The following is a 27,860-nucleotide window of genomic DNA, read 5'->3' on the forward strand; positions in this document are numbered from 1 at the left end:
AAGCCACAACCCTATAGTTCCCCGTCAGATTTGTTTCCACTGTGCTACGAAAATGTCCATATGTCTTAATGCAATCTGCAGGCTCAGTGCAATTCCTATCAAAATTCCAATGTCATTTTTCACAGCAATAGAAAAAACAGTTCTAAAATTTATATGGAACCACAAGAAAAAAAGATCCAAATAGCCAAAGCAATCTTGAGAAAGAAGAATGAAACTGGAGGCATCAAACTATATTTCAAACTATATTACAAAGCTATAGCAATCAAAACTATACAATATTGGTAGAAAAACAGACACAGATCAAGAGAACAGAATAGAGCCCACACATGGAGTCAAAATTAATTTTCGACAAAGGAGTTAAGAATACACAGTGTGAAAAGGACAGTCTTTAATAAATGGTGTTGGGAAAACTGGACAGCCACATACAAAAGAATGAAACTGGACCATTATACCATACACAAAATCAACTCAAAATGAATCAAAAAGTTGAAATGTAAGACCTGAAGCCATAAAACTCCTAGATGAAAACATAGATGAAAAACTCCTGACATTGGTCTTGGCAATGAGTTTTTGGATTTGACAGAAAAAGCAAAGGGGACAAAAACAAAAATAAGCAAGTTGGACCAAATCAAACTAAAAAGATTATGCAGAGCAAAGGAAAACCATGAACAAAATGAAAAGGCAATCTATGGAATGGGAGAAAATATTTGCAAACCACATATCTGATAAGGGGTTAAGATCCAAAACATACAAGGAAGTCAAATGACTCATTAGCAAAAAATCCAAAAAACCAAATTAAAAAATGTGCAAGGGGCCTGACTAGACATTTTTTTAAAGAAGACATACAAGTGGGTCAACAGGTATATGAAATGTTTGTCAACATCACTCCCTGGCCTGGGCTGTTTGGCAGGGAAGCAGAGCATTTAATTCCCTCTGCATATCTTTGGAGTTCAGGCTAAAGGGAAGCGACAAGAGAAGCAGGGGAGGAAAAAGCTAACATTTATAGGGACCCACTGTGTTTCCTAGTCATTGATGTCTTCAATAAGAATTTAATTGAGCACCTCTCCTGTGCCAGGGACACTCTGGTTGCAAACAAAACAGAGGCCCTCTTGAGCTTACGTTCTCCTGGGGAAGACAGACACAGGCAAGTGAACAGGTAAACAGGGGACTTCGGACTTGTTTCAGCCTGGAGAGTGGATGCTGAGGGGGAAGGGATGGAGCAGCGCCTCCAGGTGGGGTGGTCTGGGAGCTTACATCAGAGATCCGAAGGGTGACAGAAGGAGCCAGCCTGTGAAGATTTGGGGGAAGACCATTCCAGATCCTGGCCTAGGACTTGGTTAGATCATCTCACATAATTCTCACAATCGCCTTAGATACAAAATCTTCCTTTTATAGATCAGGAAACTGAGGCTGAGTGGTGACTTGCTTGAGGAAGTGGAAGAGACAAATTGAGCCCAAGTTATCAGACACAAAATGCCCTTTGGGTGCTGCTTTTGTGTAGAAAATAAAGGCAAAAGCCCAGCATGTCAACCTCACAAAGGAGTAAATTGGCAATCCTGCGAATGACGCAGCCTTAAGAACAATTTTCCCCTTGAGAGGGTCCTCAGGGCAGACTGCCCTCTTCCACATCTTTGCCTGGGCCAGCTTCTTCGTCTGGAAATGTCCGTCCTGCTTCTCTGGGCCCATGCCCACCTGGACCTATCAACCCAGGGGGACCCGAGGCCCTGGCATACCCGGAAATGCCTTCCGGAGAGGGAAACAGGTTTACCCAGCATCACCTGGCTGCAAAAGGGCGTCATAGCCAAGAGGCTGGACTCAAATCCAGTCCTGCTGGTGACCCCTCCCCTTTCCCTCCTGTGCCCCACGGGCAGCTGTGCCCTCCCTGCCTTCTGCAGGCTGCCTTTCCCGCCCACTCCCTCTCCCCACTGCTCAGGTTTCCTTCTGGGAGGAAGAGCAGGTTTGTTTTTTTTTTTTTTCCTCCCTGCAGAGATGACTCTATTCTTGTGGCCATAGATTACTCCTGACACCTAATTACCGTATATCATCGTATCGTAAAATGATGATTGGAGGTGTCACTGTCCCAAATTTGCGCTCATAAAATACGTGTTCTTTTTGTTTTCCTCCTCTGCATTTGTCTGGGAGAAAAGACAGGCAAATTTATTCCAACTTTTCAGAGGAACTTTAAAGCACAGGAACAGAGGAGTTTTAGACGTGGGTGGTTTTAAAAATACCCTGCAGAGGCAGGAGGCTCCAGCCTTGCTGATTTTGTGTGGCCCCGGGGAGGAAATGGAGACCCGGTGACGATGCTGACTCCTTCTAACCGGCATGTCCCTGCCTTCGCTGGCCTGGCCAGACTCCCTCTCCCAGCCTTTCTTCCTTTCTGTCCCCCATCGGCCCTCCCTGCCCTGGGCCTCTCTAAGAACGCGTTGGAAGGTGGGGGGAAAGATTCCCATTCTAATGTCACCTGGATTTGTGTTCAAATCTTGCCTTTGCTGCGTGGCAGCCCCGTGACCTTGAGAACGTTACGCTGCTGATGGAGTCTTGGTTCCATCACATAGAAAACAGGGAATAGCAAATTCGACCTGGCCCGGCTACTATGAGGATTACAAATGAAACAACTGTGGAGGTAAAGCACCTACTAAGGGCCTGACATGAACGAGGACTCAACAAACGTTTGCTCCTTTTCCTTCCCTCGAAAAGTTCTCCTGCCTGTTCTTGCAAAGAGGGGCCTGAAGCCCTAGAACCACTCCTGACCTGATTAACCTTCTCCTTCTCATACAGGCTCAGGCTGCAATCAGGAGCCTAGGAAAACAATCGGGTTAAACTGGTTGGCATTTGGAGAGAGGAACAGGTGTCCACTTTGCCCTCCGAGAGGCATCAACAAGGCCATTTTGAAAGAACAAGCTTCTCTATCAGTGGGAGGAACCAGGAAAGTCAGCGTGGCCCATCACCCTCCCACAACGAGCTCCCTGCTGGGGTTTCCAGGCTCTTGCCCACATCTAATGGGGTTGCGTTGACTGCAGCCTGAGGGAGCCATTTAGGGTTCCCCCTCCCTCAGGCCTCAAGATGGGCCCCCAGCTTTCACACAGCAAATACTTCTCTTGGGTTATGGAAGTGGTTTTTAAAACCAAGACAACTTGAGAATCCAAACCAACCTGCAGGTGAGTTCCAGCTGTAGATGGCGGGATTGAGGGCCTCCAGGTGGACATCCAGGACGAAGAGGATGGCTGCCCTGCAAATACCTCACTTCTCAGGCTTAGCCCAGAAGCCACCCTGTCGGAGTGCCTTTCTCAGCCCTGGCTTGAGGTATTTTTTTCCTACTCTGGGACCTCCCTGTACTGAACTCTTGCCTCCACTTGACTTTGCTCAGTCAGCCCTGGGTCAGTGGTGATGTATGGGCCTGGGATCCTGACTCTCAGAGCACCCTGGATGTTCCTCAGGCCTGTTTAATGTCTGTTCCTCTGGGCTGGCTGCTTTACAAGGGCAGGGAGTCAGCCTGCTCACTGCTGTATCCACTGCCTAGTACAGTGTCTTGCACATGGTAGGTGCTCAGTGGATAAACACAGTAACACTGACCTAAGGTTTACTGCCAGGTACCGTTCTGAGCACTTTACATATATCATTTCGTAAAATCCTCACAACAATCCTATCATGTGCGTATATTATCATCCCAGTATAGTAAGTACGGCAATTAAGAGCTGTGATCCTGGAGCTAGATTACCTGCCTTTCTGTCCTAGTTCCACCACTTATTTCCTGTGTGACTTTTGTTAAGGTTCTTAACCGTTCTGTGCCCCAGTGTTCAATGAGGATAATAATCATACCTGCTTCACAACAGGGTTGCAATGTGGTTAAATGAGTTCCCATGCATAAAGTGTATTATTATCCTCATTTTGCAGTCGCAGAGAGTTTTGGTGACTTGCCCAAGATCACACAGCTGAGAGAGGACAAAGGCATGACTCAAATCCAGTTGTTTGGGCTCTAGAGTCAAGGCTCTTAACCAGCTCACCATGCTTTCTTATTGAAGACGAATCTGAAGACCTGGCTCCTTTGTGGGAACACTGCCGAGGTCTCCCCTCCTCAGAAACCTGCAGCTCGGAAGGGCGTTTAGGCGCCTTGTGCCGGCTCAGGCCCCCGCCTGTTTTCTCGGGGCGAGCACAGCGCGAGGTTCCCCTGCCCTCCCACCCGGCAGGCGGGGTCTTCCCCCCTAAGAGCGGCGCGGTCAGTAGGGGTCGCCGCCGTCCCCGGCCCAGCGACTCTCCTCTAGGCCAGCAGGGGTCAGCCGCGGCCGCTCTTGAAGTCTCAAGCCAGCGGCTGTCAAGCACGGAGCCCAGCCCTGCCCGGCGCTGGAAGGACCCTTGGAGGTCATGCGCCCACCGAGGCACTATGGGTGTGTGTGTGGGGGGGGGCGTCCCCATCCAAGGTCACCCAGGGACTCCAACTCCGTTGGTCCCTGGCTCTTCCACAAAGCCCAGGAGGCCAGTGCGACGTTGCTCTAGAAACCGGGAGGTTTGGGTCCCTGGAAGATTCCACAGGAGGTCTTGGTCCTAGTCCCAGTTTTACCACGGACGTGCTATGCGACGTTAGGCAGGTCATCACCTTCTCTAGTCCCAGTGTCCTTCCAAGGAGGGCGTCCAGGCGGCCGATGCATCCTGTGATTCTAGAGAGGGTGCCTCTTTCATTACGGCATCCCCCGGCCACGGCGAGTCCAGAGTTGGCTCAGCGCGTGTGGGAGTAGTAGGGGGTGTGGTGGGGGGTCCCATCCCCTTTCCCGAGTATAGCGCGGGGCTGGTTGGAGCGAAGTGCCCGGAATCCGGCAGGGGGCGCTGCCGCACTGTTCGCGGCTGCCCGCGCGTCCTCCCAAGGACAGTGTGGCCGCAGCGGGCGGCGCACCGGCAGTGGCTGGCTGAGTTCGGCCGCGCCCACGCTACTGCTGCCGTAGTTCCGAGACGTGGTCTGGGACTCGGGGGCGGGGGCGAGTCACCCGGCGCTCTTGCTGGCTCTCAGCCGGTTTCCTGCAGCTCGGTGTAGGGGTGTGGGTAGGGGACAAGGGGACAAGGAACAAGCGCAGGGAGGTCTGGCTTCACCTGCTGTGTGACCTTGAAAGGTCACTGCCCCTCTCTGGGCCTCCGTGTCCTGTCTTGGCAAGGAAGTTTGTTGAAGAAGCTGATGAGATATTGCATGTGAAAATGCTTTAAGAAATCTGAGGGCTGGGCCGGATTTTATTGAAAAATAGCCACACTCATCCTCCCAGTCCCGCACCCAGGTAGCAACCGTTTTAGCCCTTTTAACTTGTGCTGTCTAATGTTTACCTGTATATTTCAAAGTAATATGCTTATACCGCTGTTTCGGACATTATCTGTTGTCTTCCTGTTGGAATAAATGAGGAATTAGCTGTGTTCCAGCCCCAGTCAGTATACCTGGAACACAGTTTTTAGGTAACTCAGTGGTTAGCATTTCTTTTAAGGAAATGTGGCTTTTCATTTCCCCAAAAGCTCTCTCAGAACTGCCTTCCACTTCTCAGCCCACATCTTCCCCCTCGAAAACTTTGTCATGTTCCATATTGGCCGTCGGCTTCCTTTTCTCAGGGCCGTTGCCTCCGGGGCTGCCGTTGCTCCTTTCTCCAAGGCTTTCTCCCCATGTCCCTGTTTCTTGGTCCTCAGTTTATTCCCTTTTTGGGAAACTTCAACTGAGTCCTAAGAAATTGGGCAGGGGTGGGAAATGTTCATATATGTGGACGTAATCTGTATTCTACCCTTGTACTTGATCGATAACTCAGTTAAGCATAGAATTCTGGGTTGGAAATTATTCTTTCAGAATTTCCATGCTCTGCTTCATTGTCTTCTGTACCTAGAGTAACTAACTGTTCAGAAGCTTCATGCCTTCTGATTCCTTTTTATATATAACTTCTTTCTCTCTTTTTTCTTTTTTTTTTTAAGATTTTTCTCTTTATCCTTGGAATTCTGGAATTTCATAATGAGTGTGACAGGTTGTGACTTGCAATTCATTGTGCTGGTCCTTGGTTGGCCCTTTTCAACCTGAAGATTTGTCTTTCCCGTCCATGGAATTACAACATCTTTTCTTTAATAGTCTCTTTCTGTTTCCTCTCTGGAACATCTATGAATTGAATCCTGAACCTGATCTTTTAGGTCTCTTTTCCCATATTTCCCTTATCCTTGTTTTTCTGTTCTACTTTCTAGATGATTTCCTTAGATTTATGTCTTAAGCCCTCTATTTAATTTTTAAAATTCAGCTATTATATTTTTAACTTGCAAGAGTTTTTATTTGTTCCAAGTTCTCCCCCTGCTGTGCTCCCCCTCCATGAAACATAGATATAGCCTCTTCATTTATCTCTCTGAGTTTATTGCTTAGTGGTTTTCCCCTCCTGTTCCCTGGCTTATCTCTGTCTCCTCTAGTTTTTCTGTTTTGTTTAGTTTATTATAGTCTCTCTCTGGCTGTGCATCCCTCTTCACACTGGCGTTTTCTCTGATGCTTAGTGGTCCTAGGCTTTTGTTGATAATTAGGTTAAGGGTCCAAGAAATTATTGGATGTCCTGTGAAGGCAGTTGGATCAGTCTCCTTTAAGGTGGACCAGGCAGGGCCTGGCCTTTTAGTTGGGAGACAGATAAATATCACTGAGGGATGTTCTTTTCTCTGAGACTGCTCTGCAGGGTGGGATGGATGTGGTTAAAAGCATGGGATCTAGAGCCAGACTAACCTGAGTCTGAATCCCAGCTCTGCCACTTACTACCTATATGACTTTGGACAAGTTATTTAATTTCCCTGTGTCTCAGTTTCCTATCTTTAAATTAGACATAATAAGAACATTATCCCATGGTTTGTTGAGTTTGTAAAGCTCTTAGCCTGGCACATAGTGATGGGTCTGGGGGTCACTGCCTGCAGCCTCATTCTCTACAGAGTAAGGAAGAGGGCTATGGGGGTCTGACTGTTCCCCTGGGAAGAGTCTTAGTAAATCTTCCTGTTTTCAGCCCTTTCTGGCCTCAAAATCTCATCCTTCTCCCTGCGCTTTGCCTGGCTCAGCAAGGCACTTGGCTTTCTTCTCCGTGATACACCTTCTGGAGGTCTTATCTGACTCAGTAGAAACTAGCGCAAGTTTAATTAATCAAAAAATTGTTCCAAGCCAGACATTATTAAAAAATGAAACATGCATTGCAAACATTTTATTTTAACCTAAAACATACAAGTGCCTATTCCCTTTTGAGTATGGGCATGTTAACTGGAACTCTATATAACATCTTTCTTGCACAAATCCCAATGCATAAAGCTTTGTCTACCATTTCTTGGTCTGCATCTTTATAGTGCAGCTAAACTTAAAGGAACTTATGGAACAATCTGAGCGCAGATTTTTTCTAGATTTATATAATTTCCTCCCAATCTGTTACAATTGCTTGTCTGTAACTCATCTGAACATTTTTAAAATAGCAATCTGCCTTCACTGAGTTTTTCCCAGGCATTCAACTTAGTTTCATAAAACAACTCCCTTTTCACAATCATATTTTATTGGTTTATTAATATTAAATTGAATCACATAATTACAAAAGCAAGTATAACTGGCATAAACAGGTTTGGGACTAAGCAATTGTTTCTGGGAAAGCAGATGAATTAACTGGAGGAGATATTATACATGGGTGTTCTAAGGAACCTCTACCACACGGTTATTCAGCCTCTAAGGTTTGTAGAGAGAAGGCCAGGGCGGCTGTTCTGAGAACGCTCATTCAGTGGTGGTGGTGCAGGAGAGCTTAGGTTCACCTCGCTGCAAAATAAGTACCATTCACTCCTTCACCCCCTTTCAATCTTATGGAAATTTGCTGAACTTTCTCATCCATTATGACTCCGCTTCTTTCTTCCTGTCCTCCGGGTTTATATCTTCTTTCCTTATTGTCATTTTAAGGGGAGCGGGTATAGATATAGAGGGGGAAAAGATAAGCATTAGAATTCAAGCTGCCATTTTTATCCAGACCATTCTCTGTTGTTTAAGACTCCCAACATCCAGTGAGGGGCAGAGACTATTATTATACCCACAAAGGTCACACAGCTATAACGGACAGAAGCAAGCTTCAAACTCAGGTCTGTCAGAGGCGGTAGTGGACACCGGGGTGCTTTGCCTAGGTCTCTCCAGAGTCAACACGCCATCCTCCAGCTGCTGGGCAGTACTGGTTGCTGATGGCTCAATGGAAATTGCCCTCGGCTGTAGGAGCTGCCTCATCCTCATATATGCTTCAGCTCAGTGGAGCACTGGGGGCTAGGAACTGGCCTGAGGGGGTGTAGTGGCCCTGCCCTCTTCCCTCAATTAGGAGGATTCTGGAGGGTCACCCCAGCTTTAGGGCTCCTTGTGGGGGCTGCTGAGATGTCAGTTGCTATTCATTGTGGGTCGGCTTGTCCCTTTGCCCAGTTTTAGGTGTGTCTCCAGAGAGGATTCCCCAGTAAGCTCTCTGTACACAACTCCTCACTTGAGAGCCTCTTTCTAGGAAGCTCAGTCAGTGTAAGGCAGAGGCTGCAGTCTGTGGTTTTTTGCTGCCTTGTCAGATAGTGGAGATTCTGAGCTTCCAGGTTGTCTTGGGGCAGGATTCACCAGGAGGGTGAGGAGAGCGGGCTGAGGGTTGCCGGTAGAGAGCTTGGGCCCCAGTGGGGCTGACACCGTGCAGAAGGGGCAGGGATCCCACATTCCTTGGTGTGGTTGGAGGGCAGGGCTGTGTGGTGGGTGAGGATCTGAGCAGGTGGGTGCTGTGCAGGTCTGGGTCCTGGAGGGATTTACAGTCGGCGAGGGGTACAAGAGGGCTTTACACAAGGAGCAACATGATCAGAGCTGTGATTGAGCGAGACGAACTTGACTGCAGGATGGAGGGGCAAGGTGGGGGCAGAGAGGGCAATGAAGAAGCTGCTACAGTGGTCCAGGAGAGCGAAGAGGAGGGCTGGTTCAGGGCAGTGAGGATGCAGAGATGGTCCTCAGAGACTGAGTGCTCCCCAGCAGCACCCCAGTCTCTACCACCCTGCTCTTTTTCTGTATGTTTAAATGCACCACATAGTTCACTTGTTATGGTTATTCTCTGTCTCCCTCCACTACAATATAAGTTCCACAAAGGCAGGGATTTTTCTCTGTTTTGTTCACTGATGCATTGTCAGCTATAAGGGAATGTCTGGCACATGGCAGGTGCTCAGTAAATAATGTTGGATGGATGGATGGATGGGTCCTTGTGAGGTGTGAGGGACTGGGACATGGCATAAGGGTTTGTCCTTTGGCATCTGCCTGGGTGGATGGAGGGGGCTCCTTGGTATGAGTTTGGAAGAAGGGGCTCCATTTTGCAGGGGCTGAGGGGAAGACATGGGTGGTAGGGCGACCTGTTTATGTCTAGCAGGTCTCCATCCTTGTAGACTTGAATTATTCTGAGTTGCTAGGAGTTATGGGTTTTTCACAGGTGACCAGAGGGCTTGGTGTGCAAAGAGGCTGCCATAGGTTTCTAGTTTAAAATGTTGCTTGTCTTTTGCTTCCTTGTCCCAGTCCCTCTCAGTTCCCCGAGCCCTGAGCTGGTGGCTCTCCTGCGAGGGTGCTCTGTGCTCGGTGGGCTACTTCAGGTCTCTAAGCCTCAGTTTCCCTGTCAGGTGAGGCAAAGTCACTTCTCTGAGAAGCGCTTCTGCCCCCTCGTCAGGGTTTCCTTCCTTCTCTCATGGTTTCCAGGGTGTCGAAAGCTGCGTCACCTCTGAGTCACCACGGGATTGGGGAAGCTGTTTATCGCAGATGCAGAACTGGCTTGTGGACAGGAAGAAACACGGGGCAGCGAGGAATAACTGCTTTCCCAGACGGGAAGCACAGAGGATGGAGCTCTCCGTGGCCGTGTCGCAACTTGTTTGTGTGTTTCGTTTTGACGTTTTTCTTAAATGACCCAGAAATGATCTTTCCAAGATGCACTGATTCTGCCTGGATGCCTCAGTGAGGGAGTGTGGCATCTCAAACTCAAAGTGTGCCAAAGCCAGCTCGTCACCGCTCCTCCCCAGCGGCTTCTGCTCTCAGTGGCGTCGCCGTCCTCTGTGGGAACCATTGTGATTCTCTCCTGCTTCTGGATTCTTTTTCTCCTGTCGTTGCTACTGCTCGGAAATATCTTTATTTTGCCTTTGCTCTTTACAGAAAGTTTTATTATGGGAAATCCAGACTCATACAAAAATAGAGAATGATACAGGAGAGAATAATGAACCCCTGTGTACCTGTCAGCCAGCTTCACAATTATCAGCCCATGGCTTGTCTTGTTTCACCTACTCCTGCCCACTCTCCCCACCCTTCCATGCCCCGAGATTATTTTAAAGCAAAACCTAGACTAGACAGCATATCATGCCTGCAAATATAAGGATGCATTAAATTATATAACTATAGACACAAGCTAATCACAAAAAGACAAACACCGTATGATGACACTTACAGGAAATACTTAGAGTAGCCAACCACACAGGCACAGAAGGTAGACATAGTGGTTGCCAGTGTCTGGCAGGTGCAGAGAATGGGGAGTTATTGTTTAATGGTATAGGGTTTCAGGTTTACAAGATGAAGAGAATTGTGGAGATGGATGGTAGTGACGGTGCACCATGTTACAAATATATTTAATACCACTGAACTGTTAAAAATGGTAAATTTTATGTTTATGTATTTTGCCATGATAAAAAATTGGAAAAAATACATAACTATAATGCCATTACCATTCCTAAAAAAATAACAAAAATTCCTTAATAACATCAAACATGCATTTAGGGTTCAAATTTCCTGAGTTAATTCATAATTTTATTTCTTTTAAATTCTATTTGGTTCAGAATCCAAATAAGTTCTTTATGTTACAATTGGCTGAAAGTTTTTTTTTGTTTGTTTTTTCTTTTTTGTTTTTTGTCTTTTTAGTGCCGCACCCACGGCATATGGAGGTTACCAGGCTAGGGGTTGAATTGGAGCTATAGCTGCCAGCCTACGCCACAGCCACAGCAACTTGGGATCCGAGCTGTGTCTTTCACCTACACCAGAGCTCATGGCAAACCTGGATGCTCAACCCACTGAGCGAGGCCAGGGATCGAACCTGCGTCCTCATGGATGCTAGTCAGATTCGTTTCCCCTGAGTCATGATGGGAACTCCCCTTTAGTAGCAGATTTTGCAGTGTCTTCAAGAATTGAGGAGAGGTTCCTGATTATAGCATCACTTCCACTCACTCCTAAGCAGGGACTTGCCAAAGGCGGTGAATCCTGAATCCTGAATGCCTTCTGGTGGGACCCTCTATACTTGATGAAAGTTCAGGGTAATGGACACATGCGGTGTTTTTGTTTGCTCGTGGACAGTTTGGAGGCACAGCGGGATAACCTGAGAGGCATTGGCAAGTGATGTGCCAGCTATCTGGGCATTCATAGGCCCAAGGGGAATGATAACCATTCCACTGTCATTTTTTTCTTTGTTCTTCAGCTGGACTCGTATAAAGACTAACATCCTTTCCTAAACTATTTGGATTCCCTGAGGTACAGTTCGTACGGGAAAGGCAGGGTAAGTGCTTGATTCTTTCCATTTATTTTCCATTTTAAAAATGATGAGTTGGTTCCCTAACATTATCTGAAGATGAGCAATGAGATGGTTTGGTCTCATTATGAACTCATGGATTTAAACAAATGTGGCGTGTTTCAATCCATTTCAGTTTTTATCTTTATTGATGCTCAGATGGTCCCATCCGTGGTTAAGGGGAAACATCTTCAACGAGGCTCCCAAGTCCTCTTGATTATGACCTCAGTAGTCTCTGCCAGCTTTCCTGCTTTGGGGAATGGCGGGCTGCTCCTTTTTGTGTGTTTCTTGTCCCAGACCTGCGATCAGCCATTTCTCCAAGGGCTTGGGGTGAGAAAGGGTTCCAAGTTGAAAATGCTACTCATCTATTGTCTCTCTTTCTTTTTGGTGGGAAAAGATATTTAGAAACCAGTCTGGGTACTAGGGTTTACATTATTTTTTAATATTATATTGGATACCTACAAAAATAGTGTATACCGTAATAATTATGAAGCACCATAATAAAATGACTACTAATCAGCCACCACCCATTTTAAGAATTAGAACATTATCAACATTGTGTCAGTGCTACCTCTTTATCTCATCCCTCAGCCTCCATCTAAGAGGGTGGATTGTATATTTATCCTTCTCTTGCTTAAAAGAAGTTATCACATTTGTATGTGTCCTTAAATATACATGTTTAGTTTATAGGGGTTTTTTTTTGAATTTTATAAGAATGATATTGTGAAGTATGTTCTTCTGTGCTCTTCCTTGCTTTTACTTAATGTAAATCAAAATAAATCTTAGAAATATCCTATTGGATGTTTTTAGCTATAGTTCACTTATTTTCTATGCTATGTAATATTCCACTGTGTGACTATACCATACTAATTTTATCCATTCTCCTGTTTGTGGACATTTGAATTGTCTCTGGTTTTTTAATTACAAATATTTTGCGAAGATAATGCTGTTACAGGTATTTTTGTTCATGTTTCTGCTATGCGTATCCAAGAGTTTGTCTAGGGTAGTGGTTATCAAACATTTTAGTTTCAGGATTCCAAAGAACTTTTGTTTATGTGAGTTGTAGCTGTACATGTTTACTACATTAGAAATTAAAACAGAAAAAAATATGCATTCCTGCTGTGGCTCAGTGATGACAAACCCAAATAGTATCCATGAGGATGAGGGTTCGATCCCTGGCCTTGCTCAGTGGGTTAAGGATCTGGTGTTGCCGTGAGCTGTGGTGAAGGTCGGGGACACGACTTGGATCCCGCGTTGCTATGGCTGAGGCATAGGCCAGCAGCTACAGGTCTGATTCGATCCCTAGCCTGGGGACCTTCCACATGCTGCAGGTGCAGCCCTAGAAAGACCAAACCGCCACCACTACCACCACAAAAACCCCAGAAAAATATATATTTCATTTAAAATTAATAAATAATAAAAAGCTCATTATTACCTGTTAACATAAAGTGTGTATTTTAAATGAAAAATCGCCATATCTTCTAAGACAAATTAAGTAAGAGGAGTGGCATTGTTTAAATTTTTATAAATCTCTTTAGTGTCTGGCTTAATAGAAGACAACCAAATTCCGGCATCTGCCTCCGCGTCTGGTCTGTTGTGATATCAGACATCATGCAGCCTCTGAAAAACTCCTTTGTATATTTGTGAGACAAGAGAGAGAAAGTCAAATAGTGTCTTTCAAATAGATTATGAAAATGATTTTGCCCTCATGGGTTCCCCTCAAAAGTCTCAGGGTCCCTGGATCACACTCGGAGAAATGCTGCTCTAGGGAATATTGGTTTAAGGGTGAAACTGCTGAGTTGTAGAAATTGCTGTGTTCACACTGCATAGAATGGAAGCCAGTGTTCAGCTGTATAAAATAATGCCAAATTGTTTTCCAAAATGCTTGTAGCAATTAACACTCCCACCAGTAGCCTCTGAGAATTCCTGCAGATTAATATTTTCCCCAACACTTGATGTTATCAGACACTCTAATTTTCACCCATCTAAAGCATGTAAAGTGGCATTTCATTGCGATTTCTCTGTGCCCAGTTTCTTCGCATTTTAATCCGTCCTCCTCACACTGCCACATTAATATGTCTGTGCTGATATTTCAATCATGTCATGTTTGTTACTCCTCAAAATCTTTTTTTTTTTTTTTTTTTTGCCTTTTATAGCTGCACCTGCGGCATACGGAAGTTCCTAGGCTAGGGGTCAAATCGGAGTTGTAGCTGCGGGCCTACACCACAGCCATAGGAACACAGGATCCAAGCCACATCTTCGAGCTATACCACAGCTCACATGGCAACGCTGGATCCTTAACCCACTGAGCGAGGCTACTGGTGGGAGTGATTTTATGTCATCATCGTCCACTCCGTCATCACCACCGCATCATGGTCAGACTGAAAACTAACACCAGGACCGTCTCTAATTTTCTCAGGACTTTTGGGAGGAAGAAACAGTGCCAAACAATTCATTTGATGCCCATATGTTAAGTGTTATGCCAGGGTCTATACATCATCTCATTTAATCTTCACAACAACCCTGAGCCCTAGGTATTTTATTATCTCCATTTCACAGATGAAGAAACTGAGGCTTAGAGAGGCCTCATGATTTGCTCCGAATCTTTGATCTGGGGAGTAGTGGGCTGGGTTTGAACCCAGGTCTGCTTGGGCTGCTAAGAGTTTTGTAGCAGCGTGTGGTGATGTGTGCTGTGATTTCACATGAATATGGGCCCTGGGCAGTACTGGTTTGCAGTGAGCCACGCCATGGGCGGGAGACAGGCCAGGGTGGCTCCGGTCAGCTGTTGATGTTTATTTGCCAAAAGATATGGCAGAGAAGAGAAAGGAAGAGTGGGTTCTTGGGAGGGATGGTGGGTGGTGGCAGAGGCAGTGCAAAAGCCAGCAGCCATTGGGGACCTGCTCCATGCCAAGCTCTGTGGCAGCCTCTAAGTTTCTAGGACTGGAGCTGACCTGGTCTCACCTTCAGGGCGGTCAATTGGGGAACAGACATCCCAACAGACATTGATCATGTGCTGTGTTCTATTAGGATGCAGAGGTTGTATTCCTAAGAAATCTTGTGTTATAAAAAATGGAATTATAGAGACAATCACTTCAATGGGGAGAAAGAGGTTAAGGGCTAGGTAGTTTCAGACTTGCCATAACAAAGTTATTTTTCCTTCAGGAATGTCAACAATAAAGGTGCTTTTACAGCTGTAAGTGTATGGCTGTAAAACCTGAACATCACAGAGCAAATCTAGCCTTAGACGTCCTCATGCTTTTGCTTAAGGGGAACAGCCTCTCTTTTTCTTTCACCCCAGCGTGGGGCAGACGTCTCTCACTTTCCTTTGCCTTGACTGTCCACTGCTGGAGTAACAAAGGGTCAAGCCCATCTAAGGAAACATCAGGACACTGCCACCCCAGCCCCCACCCGCCTCCTCCACTGGCTCCCCTGTAGCAGTTTCTCCCTCTCCACTGTGTCAGAACCAACTGGGATCTGCTTGGTATAAATTGTGCTCTCTAATTAAAGGATCACACTATATTTAATTTGCATTAAAAAATCTCACCCTAGGAGATATTCTTATCGGGTGTAAGAATAGTAAAGGGATATGTAGAGGCAGTGTTGTGTCACTGTTAAGAGTGGGGCCTCTGGAGCCAGTCTTTGTGAGTTGAAATCCTAACTTTGCCACTTACTGTGTGACCTCAGGCAGGTCACTTAGTCCTCTGTGCTTCATCTCCAAAATGGGGAGAATGTTTGCATCCACTTCTCATCGTCACCAGGATTCAAAGAGATAATGACTATGAAGCCTTGGTGCAGAGCCTGGCACATAGTGAGAGATCAATACATGTTAGCTATTCCATGGTGCAGAGGTGGGGGCTCTCCCACTGAGCCTGCGGTGGGGGGGCCTGGGGAAGGAGGAAGTCACTGTGGAGGAGGGGAGACGAGCTAGACTTGAAATGGGGAGTGAATGGGGAGTTCCCATCGTGGCTCAGTGGTTAACGAATCCGACTAGGAACCATGAGGTTGTGGGTTCCATCCCTGGCCTCGCTCAGTGGGTTAAGGATCCAGCGTTGCTGTGAGCTGTGGTGTAGGTTGCAGATGCGGCTCGGATCCCATGTTTCTGTGGCTCTGGCGTAGGCCGGTGGCTACAGGTCTGATTGGACCCCTAGCCTGGGAACCTCCATATGCCGCAGAAGTGGCCCTAGAAAAGGTAAAAAAAGACAAAAAAAAAAAAAAAAAAAGGTGAATGGGATGGGACAGGAGGATGAGGCAGAGGGAACAGAGAGACACAGGAAGATTCTTTTGAGGCCCCCAAACATGCCGGGAATGATCAAGGCCATGGTATCTGCTTACCACCAGCTGCTATAACAGATAAAACTAAAAAGTCAATAGATAGATGGTAATTAACATAATAGATGTTCATTTCTTATTCATATAAAGTTCAATTAGTGGGGAAGTAGGGGGTACTTTGAACTTCCGCCTCCTCTTTATTATTATTATTATTTTTGGTCTTGCCTATAGCATGCAGAGTTTTCTGGGCCAGGGATCGAACCCATGCCACTGCAGTGACCCGAGTCACAGCGGGGACGACACTTAATCCATGGAGCCACCAGGGAACTCCAGAGCCTCATCGTTATTAATCCAGGGTAACAGAGGCGCTACAGCTTCCCAGGTCACCCCAGGCATTGCCCTCGACTGGCAGACGGGGGAGAAGAGTATAGAGGATCAGGCAGGAAGATTTTAATGGGCCAAGTCTGGAAGTGGCACACATCACTCCTCTTACATTTCATTAGCTGGAACTTAATGCACGGACACATCTAGCTACAAGCTAGTTTGGGTATTATAGTCTAGATGTGCTTTCAGAAGGAAGGCACAATGGATGTGGTTACTAGCTAGATGGTCTCAGCCCCAGAACCTGGGCCTGAGAGGTGTACCCACCCAGATGAGCAGGAGCCAGTGGTGAGGAGCCAGTGAGATGGATCTTGATCTAAGACAGTGGAGAACCACTGGAGGGGGTGCCCCAGGGCAGCAGTGTGGTCAGAAAGCTCCGGGGATTAATTGGCTCACTCCGTCGGAAGGATGTGGGAGGGTGAGGAGGAGAGGCTGAATGTAAAAGACCAGTGAGGGGCTGTCGCAGGGATCTAGGCAGGGGTTGATGAGGCCGGCCCTCGGCCATGGACACGGGGTTGGTGGGGGGGCGGCTTAGTGAGAGGTCACCAGGCAACAGTTACTTGGAAGATAGCTCTTATTCCAAGGAACCAGACCTTATCTGTTGGTGGTGTATTCTCTATGTGCAGACATGAAACTGTCCTTTAAGTGAGCTGGCCAGGATTCCCCCAGAGTGGCCTCTTATGGACTTGAACGCTGCTTCTCTCATCTTGGCTCACTGTTGCACAATCTCCCCCTTTCCATCTTTCATTTTTTCTTCTCTCTGCATCTGACTTTATTTCTCAGGCAGGCTGCCCCCCACTAGGCAAGAACCAGAGCTGAAGCCAGGTCCAGGCTTATATTCACACATCCTAGCAGCAAAGAGGTGTGCACACCCGATTATGCGTTAGAACAGTGGTTCTCACATTTAGTGTGCATAAGAAGCACTTAGAGCGCTTGTTAAAACACAAACTGCTAAGACCCAGAATCTCTGATTTAATAGGTATATTAGTTAGCTAGGGCTGCCATAGGAAAGTACCACAGACCAGGGTAGTTTAAACAACAGAAATTTATTTTCTTACGCTTCCGGAGGCTAGAAGTCTGAGATCAGGGTGTTGGTAGGGTTGATTTCTTCTTTTTGCCGGGGGCAGAGGGAGGGACTGATTTTATTTTATCTTCTTATTTTATTTTATTTTATTTTTTTAGGGTTGATTTCTTCTGAGGGCCTCTCTCCTTGGCTCGTAGATGCCCGTCTTCTTGTGGTGTCCTCACATGGTCCTTCCCTCCTCCCTCCCCCGAATTCCTCTCCCCACCCCCCGTCCCTCCCTTCTTTCTTTCTTTCTTCCTTCCTCTCTCCCTCCCTCCCTCTTTTCTTTCTTTCTTTCATGGCCACACCTGCGGCATATGGAGGCTCCTGGGCTAGGGGTCAAGTCGTAGCTGCATCTGCCGGCCTTCGCCACAGCCACAGCAATGCTGGATCCAAGCCGCATCTGTGACCTACACTGCAGCTTGTGGCAATGCCGGATCCTTAACCCACTGAACGAGGCCAGGGATTGAACCCTCATCCTCATGGACACTGTGTCAGGTTCCTAACCTGCTGAGTCACAATGGGAACTCCTGTATGTTTTTTTCATTTGATCTTCCTGAGATGATGGAAATTATTCCCCCATTTTGCAGATGAGAAAATTGAGACTTAAAGGGGGGCATATAGCTAGTGACGAGAGAGTCAGGATTTAAACCTAGGTCTGAATGTTCCAAAACAATACTACTGGTAGTGATGATATGATAATGTTAGTAAGAGTTGCCAGCTCAGCACTGCTCTCAGGATCGAGCTAACCTGTCTTCTCGGCTCTGCCTCTGATCTGTGTATGTGTGGCCTTTTGCAGGACCCTCCCTCTTGGGATCTCATGCTGCAGTCTCTGGTTCTCAGGTCCCTCCCCTGGCAGGTGGTGATTCGCCAGGGTTGGCAGTCTGAGGGGCAGCTGATTCCCTCGGATGGAGGCATTTGTTATCTGTACATTGGAAATATTTATGTATCTCAACCTAATTAGTGAGCAAGCATAATAATAATAATTAAAAAAGACATACTGGAAAGGGAATTGCTGTTGGAAACAATTGTTTAGACAAAACACCATTTGTTCCCAGCTCTTGCTCCCTGCTGGAATGGCGGGCCACTTGTTTTGTGACAGATGCCTTTTGACTGGGGTTTTAGAGCGTGAGCATCTGTGTGGGGTGGGGGTGGGGATGGAGCTGGCCCACTCTCAGCTGACCTCTGAAGGGTCTCCTGCAGGTGAGAACTCTCTACCCATTCTGCAACCATGGGGTGCCCAGACCTCAGGGGCAAGGCTACACCCTCAGTCCTGGTGTTACCCTATAAACTTTGACGCAGAGCTGTGGTCCTGAGATCACAGTGACTTGCCCAGGGTTACTTGGCAAGATGGTGGCAGAGCCAGAACTGGAATCCACATCTCCTTGGTACTTCCAGGATGGCATGTTGGTTTCTGAACCAGTGATCATGATGTCAACACATCTGACTCTGGTATCTGGTGTCTGGTCTGCCTGCCCTTGAACAAGCCTGGTCAGGAATCACTGACTCTTTGTGTCCTGCCACTGGCCCAAAGGTTACTATCACCCTTTGGCCTGGACGATACCAGGGGGACTGGTGATTTCCATGGCCCATCAGGACGAGCATTCAGGGGTTCTCAGGCTAAGAGGAACTTGAGTCAATATAATGCTTCTGTTCTTGGTCATGTGACTTCCTTGCTTGTGTGTGATTAGTGGGCATCTCCATTCACCAGCACTGTTTGATCTCAGATTCCTCATTTATGAAATGGAGCAGTAACCCCTGTCCTCCATACCCCATTCACAAGGGCACTGTGAGAATCAGTTACACGAAGAAATAAAAACTGCTTATAAGCTAAAGAGTGATATAAAAAATTATTAATAATAGTGGTCACCATTTACCAAGCACTTTCCATGTGTGTGTCAGTTGAGGTGTTAATGCTCGCGGCTGGAACACACAACCTTCCAATCTCAGTGGATAAAACAACAAAGGTTTATTTTTTTGCCCATCATAGTCAGAGGCTGGCTGAGTGGCTCTTTTCTTTTTCTCTTTTTGTCTTTTTTAGGGCCACACCTGTGGCATATGGACATTCCCAGGCTGGGGTCAAATCAGAGCTTCCGATGCCAGCCTACACCATAGCCACAGCAACGCAGGATCCGAGCTGTGTCTGCAACCTACACCACAGCTCATGGCGACGCCAGATCCTCAACTTGCTGATCAAGGCCAGGGATCGAACCCATGTCCTCATGGATGCTAGTCAGAGTTTGTTACCATTGAGCCACGACAAGACCTCTGGAGCAGCTCTTTTCTAACTTTGCTTTCCTGGAGTCTATCCCTTTTGGCCTCATTGATACGGTGAGAGGAACGTGGAAGGGCCTGGTGGATTTAGGGCCGAGGCTGGAAGTGGTACATCTCACTCTGTTCACATGCCACTGGCCAGAATTGAGTCCTGTGGTTCCTTGTGGGAACTGAGAAACAAAGTGAAGTGTGCGCCCAGGAAGAAAATAAACCTGGTCGGTGGACACATGGCATTTTTTCAGCTACACTGTGTCTGTGTCACACACTTCTCATAACAATCCCCTAAATGGTTTTATTATCTTTTTTTTTTTCCAGATGAGGAAATAGAGACTCAGAGAGGTCAAATGACTCATTGAAGTCGCTGATTTAAGGGAAGGGGTGATCCGGATTCAGTCTATCTGGCTACATAGTCCTGCAATTTTGTTTTTTTCTAGAGAAAACTTCCAGCTGCAGGTGGATCAGTTTAATTCCTGTTATTTATTGAGGGCCCACTACGTGCTGAGCTCTGTGCGAGCTCCTGTAAAATGTCGTAACCATTCTTTGTTCTCTTCTCCATGGCTACACCACTTTCATTTCTCCAGAAGTTCTAATTCTGTCTAGTCTTTAAGGTTCAGCTTCAGACTGTTCCCTTCAGAAAGTGTCCCCTGACTATACCTGGGATTTGTTTTTTTCTGAACATCTCTTGTGCTAGCCTTGATTCCAGGAAATAGTGTACAGGAGAGACTGAGGTGCAAAGTGGATCTTTCCCCACCCCAGAAATCAACAGCTAAAGTTTGTGGCTTAGAAAAAAAAACCACAAAGTCCTTACATTTTAAAAAGACTAACCAGGAGGCAGGATGACCGCTGCTGGCTGAGTCTCCTGGTTTAGAAAATCAGTCCCACTCTGACCTCTTCCCCCTAGAAGAGGAAGATTGGGAGAGGGAACAGCTGTTACTTCCCATCCAAAGCCCCTGGAGGAGATAAAGAATTTTCTCTCCTTGACACAAGGCCCTAAGGAAAGGGTAGACTGATATTTTGCTTCCCCATAAACTACCTGGTCTGGTTCTGATATAGCCGTGGAAGAGCAGAGGAAAGACAGGTGGTGGTTTGGTCCGACGAAAGGGGCAAGGACAGTCCATCTACCACAGTCGGGTCTCAGATGTGCTCTCGAACCTCTGAGTGGGGCCCATAGAGATTAGATGCGAATGGGGCCTCGCACAATGAGGGGCATCGGGGGATGGAGCTGTGAGGCCATGATGGGGGAATGTCAGCCAATGAGGAGGCAGTCTCATGGCACAGGGCATCACCTGTATATAGGGGAGCTGCGGGGAAGACCCTCATCTGCAGAGTTTATGAGAGCCTCCCACCACCCATAAGGATCCCACAGACAGCAAATCAGGTCAGTGGGGTCCTTATGGGAGAGGACTGCCTCACTGTGAGCTGTCACACCCGGGGTCCGCCACCTCTTCCTTCCCTCCTCATACCCCAGTATTGGAGCAGTGGGAGAGAGAGGAGGAGGTGAGTGAGAGCAGACCTTGCCCCTTCCAGTTTCAATGAGAGCCAGATGCTTGAACTGGGCTAGAGATAGCGGAGGGCAGGGAGTGACAGGGCCAGCGTAGGAAGAGATTTGAATCAAACGTAAGAATAAGAAAATAATAAATAGAATTGAGTCCTAAAGAACCTGAACGAGTCTGTTCTAATAACTAAAAGTGACTGAAAAGTTATGGCCTCAGACTGAGTTTGTTAGGGCAGCCTGCTACCCAGCAGGAAAAAGAAGGGTTCAACCAAGCACAGTTGGTAGCAGTTATTGGAAAAATAAAAAAACGATTCCAGGTTTATACCCCAATAAACCGAAACTCCACAGTAAATCAGTTTCATACTCATCCATTTAACTACTATTTGCTGAGCTTCTCGTCTTTGCCAGACAATGCTCTTGGCACTGGTGATTCCAAGGATTGATTCCAAGGTGAGAAGACAGACAAATAAAAAAAGACTGTTCCATGTGATAAATGCTGTAAGGTAGGATTCTAAGTGCAGTGGGGTGTGGAAGAGAGAGGGACTTAGTTATGGTTGTGTGGGTCAGGGGAGGGGTTGGGAAGGTTTTCCGGGGTCTTGAAGAATCAGTGGGAGTTGATTAGGCAGATGCATTGGAGAAGCATATCCACGTTCGAGGGCACAGAAGCGTGAGATAATGGGGCACATTAGGGGAACCCTGAGGAGTGCATTTGAGCAATGCATAACAGGTGTTCATGACCACCATTTTGCTTCCTATTATCAATTTGTTCTCTTTGCCATACTGGACTGTAAGTGCCTTCAAAGAAGGGAAATATCAAATCTCTATTTTAATCTCCTTGCTACAACCAGGAGAGGTTTGCACATACAACACGGAACTGGTTTTCACTGAAGGCAATCCAGCAGAATTCGCATGATTCTCAGGGCTTGAGGAATTCTGCAGTGGGTGGGAGATAGATAGGCCTGCATGTGTCTTAGGGCACGTTAGTCCCCTGTCTAGGACTTAATTTCTCCCTTTGTACATAATGAAGTTGACCAGTTAATCTCTAGAGTTAGTTTGGAAATAGCCTGAATTTAGAATTTGGGGGTCAAGAGCCGTGGATTAGAAGTCAAGAGACTTCTAGTTCCCAGTCTCTGCCATTGGCTGAGTGTATGACCTGCTCTTTCCCTTATAGCCTCAGTTTCCCTATTTGTAAAATGCAGGAGCAGCACACCATAAAAGACTGACCTTCTATGCCTTCCTCACTGAATTCTGTTGACCTTGTCCTGGCCTCATGTCCTTCCTCAGGAAGTCCTCACTTTTCTCAATATTCTTCAGACACATTTTCAAACTCTATGGGGTAAGGGAGGGAGATTAGGGCCAGGAGAGGGTATTTGAGTGAGGCAATGAATATTTATAACAGACGCTCCCACCAGAGGACACATTAAGTCTTGCAGCATAACAAAACTGAATTACCATGAAATAAACTTTCTTAATTAAACCAATTAAATTTCTTCCCAGTATGTAATTTAGAAACTCTGATAAACCCTGGTTGAAAAGGTTTGTTTTAGCCTTAAGCTGGCTGAGAAAGCAGGAACATCTGGTTGGTGGTGGAAAGGCCTGTTTAGGCTCCGGGCCATGGGGGCAGCACCGTGGAGCTATCCATGGTGCTGAAATAGCCTCTGCCTCGCGGCCCTGATAAAGCACACAGGCCAGAGCCCAGTAGTGCTTAGGAGATGCGCTGTTTCAGGACAGCATCTTCCATCCTAGGCATGGTGCACTTTTCTGTTCATATGCTTGACAGCAGCCACTCAGAAGTTACCTATGTATTCGCTCCTTTCCCACAGATCCTCGAGAGTTTGAAAAGTTATTTTTCTTATGTTTATCAGATTGTACACTCTCAAAGCTCGAAACATGGACTGGTCCAACGTCCTCATTGTAAATAAAGGAAACTAGTCTTCAAGGAGTTAAAATGACTGGACCCAAGGTTACACAACTTGGAAGTGACAAAACTGAGATTCAAGCCCAAGTCTCTGATGCTACCTTCAGTGCTCTTTTTACTAGGATATTCCTGTGGTCAGAGAATGGGGGGCAGGGGCTATGTCTTATTCACCTGTCTTAGTGTCTGGAATCTATTTTAGTGTCTGGAAAAGTTTAGGAACAAGTGCATACATGCACGCTCTTTCTACTCCTCCCTAGTCAAATACATAGTATCGCAACCAAACCATAATACCAGTTATTCTCAAATAATTTTTTATATTTGTGAGGTTTTGACAGTTAACAAAGTGATTTTTGACTTGTTTGCTTTGATTATCATAGTAATTCTGGAGGCAATAATACTTGTTCTTTTTTATACCAAAGGAAACTGAGCCTCATAGGTCTAGTGGCTCATTCAAGGTGGCACAGAGGGTCAGGGAAGAAGATAAGAGTTGGATCCAGCTCTCCTGGTTTCTAGCCATGAACCTAGGGCTGTACTTAGCACATTGTGGGGGGAAATAGAAGGGTAGTATGTGGTTCTTGCTCTCAAACTACAGTCCAGTTGTGGAGATAAGATCTACCATCTGATGTGTGGAGGTAAGTTACAGGTACTGAGGAAATAGGTAATGGATGAAGTGGTACGGCTATGACTGCTCTGGAAATTTAAGAGAGGAAGTGGCCCCAAAGGCCTGTGGGAGACTAGAGAAGTCCTCAGAGAACAGATGGGGGCCAAACTGGCACTGGAGGGTGAATGTAATTGTGACGGGTAGAGAGAACATCGTTCTCATGAAACGAGGCAGTTTTAATGCTGGACGAAACTCAGCGGTGATCACTTCCTACCCCTCCTTTTATAGACAGGGAGACTGAAATAGAAGCGAGGGACTCGTTCAGTATTATAAAGCCATTTATGAAAGACCTTTATGTGTAGTCCCTGTGGACAGAGGGCAGATAAGACAGAGTCCATGCCCTTAGAAGTTTCTCAGGCTAACGGAAGGAGGAACATGGAAACAAGTAGGTGCATTCTGGTGTCATTGAAGGAATGATGGAGTCTCTGTGGGGGCTAGTGCGGTTGCTAAGGAGGGTGCACTGATTCTATAGAGTAGCCAGCACATTTAAAGGTCAAAGGAATTCATGTGAACTAGTCAAGGTCGGTCAAGGTCAAGTAGCAGACGCCAAACTCTGTCTCTCAACTGCTGAAACCACTGGCTAGAAGGAATTTCTGCCTAGTTGTAGCTTAAGCTGGAACAATGGAGAGAAGCAGACACTGATGCTGGAATCTGAGAGGCTGTGTTCCAGTTCTGACTCTGTCTCTTTCTGACTGTGTGGCATTGAGCTTGTTACTCCCACTTCTAGAAGCATCAGTTTTTTTGTTATAAAATGGAGGGAGGGGCTACTTTGCCCCTTTAAAGGTTGTGGGAGGATCAGAGAAAATATCCAAGTGTAAGTGTTTAGTTACTTATAAAATGATAAAGCAATATACATGTTAATTGTTATTATTCCTTCGGTATAGAGCTTGATGTGGAAGAAAAAATCCTGGGTTGTAGTCATCACCTCTCTGGCCCCTGCTTTCTTGTCTGTGGAATGAGATTATAACCTGTTCCATCTACCTTATAGAAATGGTATAAAGTGGAAAATACCAAGATAACAAAATGATAGGTGTAAACAAACAAAAAGTATGACTGTATTCCTGGATGGGGATCAGTGATGGAATAGAAAGCAAACTGGGCATTGTTACTGTAAACTCACATTTGTATCTTCAATCCATTTACAAAGAGCATTCACAGACATTATCCCATCCAATTCCCTCAATAGCTCTGTGAGACGAGCCTGTAGGGATGAGCCTATCACAGATTATTAGCCTCATCTCACCGGCGAGAAAACTGAGACTCAGAGGAAGTGATGAGCCCAGAAGCTGAATCTCAGCCTGGCCTGGCCTCAGAGTCACCTCCCCTCCTTCCTTTCCAACCACTCCCAATTTCCTAGTGCCCAGAACTCTGTCTTCATGTGAGTCAGTTTGAAAGACAGGCTAGTCTTGTTCTTTTAGACTTCCCCCTTGCCATGGGGAACAGGCAAGATTTTATCCCCCATTCAGCTAGCCCTGGGCGTGCTTGATAAAAATCTTTCCCAGAAATTGGCTAGAGATCTCACCTGTATGGGGTACCCCTGCAAACTAATAAACAGAGCCACCTGTACCTTCATCTTTGTTCAAAGGATTCCAGATGGGAGAATGACACAGCTGGCACCCTCCTTAGGATGCTTTCAGCTTCTTAGGCTGTCTTAGCCAAGACATGCTCTGCTTTGTTCCTGATCTCAGCTGAGGGCTGTCCTCCCCGTTATGTAGGCAGGAAGCTAGGGGTTATTGTCCACTTCTTGTTCGTGCTCCTCTTTTGCTGAAAACTTCCAGTGGCTGGATCAAGCCAGTCTCCATGTGTGTTCCCTTCTTCATAAAGATCCTAAGAAAGGGAGAAGAGGAGAATTATTCCATATGGGGATTTGGGGACATAATTGAATCGTGTTTTGTTAGAAGGTTTACTGCAAAAAAATCTCTTCCACACTGTGGCCATGGAACTTTGGGAGGCTGTTAAGCTGGAGCCTTCGGTGAGGCCTGAGTATACAGAATCCAGGAAGTAGGGCTTCACTTAGTCTTCTTTCATCAAGGACAGTATCTGGGTGTGAAGCATACAGATCCAATTGGGAGGGGAAGGGATTTTCAGGACCAGAGTTGGTCCAGGCACAGGAAGCACTAATACCTGCCTCTTGGGGAACAATTATTGACAGATGATTATCTTTCAAGGGCATGCCAGGCACCCTTTCTTTTAGGATTCATCCCTGATCCCCCATGTTGGCTGGGGGTTCCTCTCTGGGCTCCCTGATCCCTGGGCTGCTCTCTGTCCCAGCCCTAATCACATTGTGCTGTTAGTATCTGTGTTAATGACTCTCTCCCTCCATAGACCACGGGCTTCTCTGCTGCTGGTTCTAGTTCAGCTTCCAGCACAAGGTGGCATACAGTGGGTTTAGCACTGTGGTTCAGAGCATGGGCTCTGGAGCCAGCCTGCCTATGTTTGATTCCCAGGTTGACCACTCACGAGCCCAAAGACCCAGGGCCAGTCACTTAACCTCTCTGGGTCTTCGTTTCCTCATCTGTAAAGTGGGAGTAATAATGGTAATTACCTCACCGAATTGTTACAAAAGTGAAGAATGTAAACCATTTCGAGCAATGCCTGGCACAGAGTCCGTGCTCTGTAAGGGCCAGGTATCTTTATCTTGGGTATTTTGGGTCTTCATTTTGTATAAAGCAGATCTACCTGCATTAGCAGGTGTGATTTCATCCTTCCCTTTCTCCGGTCTGGCTGTGGGAAAGAGTTCTATGTGTCTAGGCCTGGAGGGCACAGCAGGCCAAGGAAGACTGCATAGAAGGATTTATAATTGTTTTTGCAAAATTTGACCCTGAATCAAGTCTCTGTGTTGTGTGACGTGAAGTGCAATTAGACTGACTTGTCCGTTCTCTACCCCTAGTCTGCTCATATGACACCCATCTTCTGGGTTCAGAGGGTGCCGAGAGGCCTTGGCTGGTTTGTGTTGAGTGGCCTGGAGGGCTGGGAGGGCAGCCAGTAGGGAAGGGTGAGAAGAAAGTACCAGAATGCTTCCTTTTAGGGAGGTTATGGGTAGCATAGTCCTACTGGATATGTCTACAGAACACATTGTCTGGTACTATATAATGTTTGTTAAATAAAGTAAAATATCTCCCCAATCAATCTGGTGAGAGAGGAGACCTGGAACGGCCTTTGGAGTCTGTCTTGGCCCTGCCATTTACTGGTTGTATGACTTTTGGGAAATTCATTTGCCATTTATTTTATTTTTTGCTTTTTAGGGCCGCACCTGCAGTATATGGAAATTCCCAGGCTAGGGGTTGAATTGGAGCTACAGCTGCCGGCCTACACCACAGCACAGCAATGACAGATCCCAGCCACTTCTGCGACCTACACACCACAGTGCATGGCAACACTGGATTCTTAACCCACTAAGGAAGTCCAGGGATCAAATCCAAATCCTCATGGATGCTAGTTGGGTTTGTAACCTGTTGAGCCACAATGGGAACTCTGTAATTTGCCATTTAAACCTCAGTTTCTGGAAAATGAGGGGCTTAAAAGTCAATGGTCTCTTCTTTAAGTTTCACTTTGAAAGTGGAGTTCCCGTCGTGGCTCAGGGGAAATGAATCCGACTAGGAACCATGAGGTAGCAGGTTCGATCCCTGGCCTCCCTCAGTGGATTAAGGATCCGGTGTTGCTGTGAGCTGTGGTGTAGTTCGCAGACTCAGCTCAGATCTGGCGTTGCTGTGGCTGTGGTGTAGGCCGGCAGCTGTAGCTCCGTTTGGACCCCTACCTTGGGAACCCCCATATGCTGCAGGTGTGGCCCTGGAAAGACCAAAAAAAAAAAAAAAAAGAAAGTGGAAATTTCTTTTTTTCCTCCCTCGTGGTACAATGCAAACTAATATTTTACTCTATACTGACTCTCACTAAAGAATTTCAATGTTTCTTCCCAAAATGTTCACTTAAACTAGAAAACATCTAACACAACATTGTAAATCCAACAATACTTTAATAAAAAAAAATAAACTGTATAAAAAATCAATATTGTCTGGAGTTCCCATCATGGCTCAGCTGAGAAGAATCTGGCTAGTATCCATGAGGATGCAGGTTTGATCCCTGGCCTCGATCAGTGGCTTAAGGATCCAGTGTTGCCGTGTAGGTCGGCAGATGCGGCCCAGATCTGGCGTGGCTGTGGCTGTGGCTGTGGTGTAGTCCAGCAGCTGCAGCTCCAATTCAACTCCTAGCCTGGGAACCTCCATATGCTGCAAGTGCGGCCCTAAAAAGACAAAAATAAATAA

At 46.4% G+C, this 27,860-nt stretch overlaps 1 long non-coding RNA gene across 3 annotated transcripts in view; it reads left to right on the forward strand.

Moving 5' to 3' along the window:
* The window catches only part of LOC110261422, a 164,324-nt gene that overhangs the window by 7,739 nt on the left and 128,725 nt on the right, over positions 1 to 27,860 (forward strand). For 2 of the 3 annotated variants that reach the window (XR_002345503.1, XR_002345502.1), the window contains exon 2: positions 11,448 to 11,525. This is a non-coding gene — a long non-coding RNA (uncharacterized LOC110261422). Of the gene's footprint in view, positions 1 to 11,447; positions 11,526 to 19,839; positions 26,862 to 27,860 lie in introns of those variants that run through there. The other variant, XR_002345504.1, reaches the window with a different exon arrangement.

The sequence above is a fragment of the Sus scrofa genome, chromosome 6, assembly GCF_000003025.6.
Source record: "Sus scrofa isolate TJ Tabasco breed Duroc chromosome 6, Sscrofa11.1, whole genome shotgun sequence".
Taxonomy (NCBI): Eukaryota; Metazoa; Chordata; class Mammalia; order Artiodactyla; family Suidae; genus Sus; species Sus scrofa.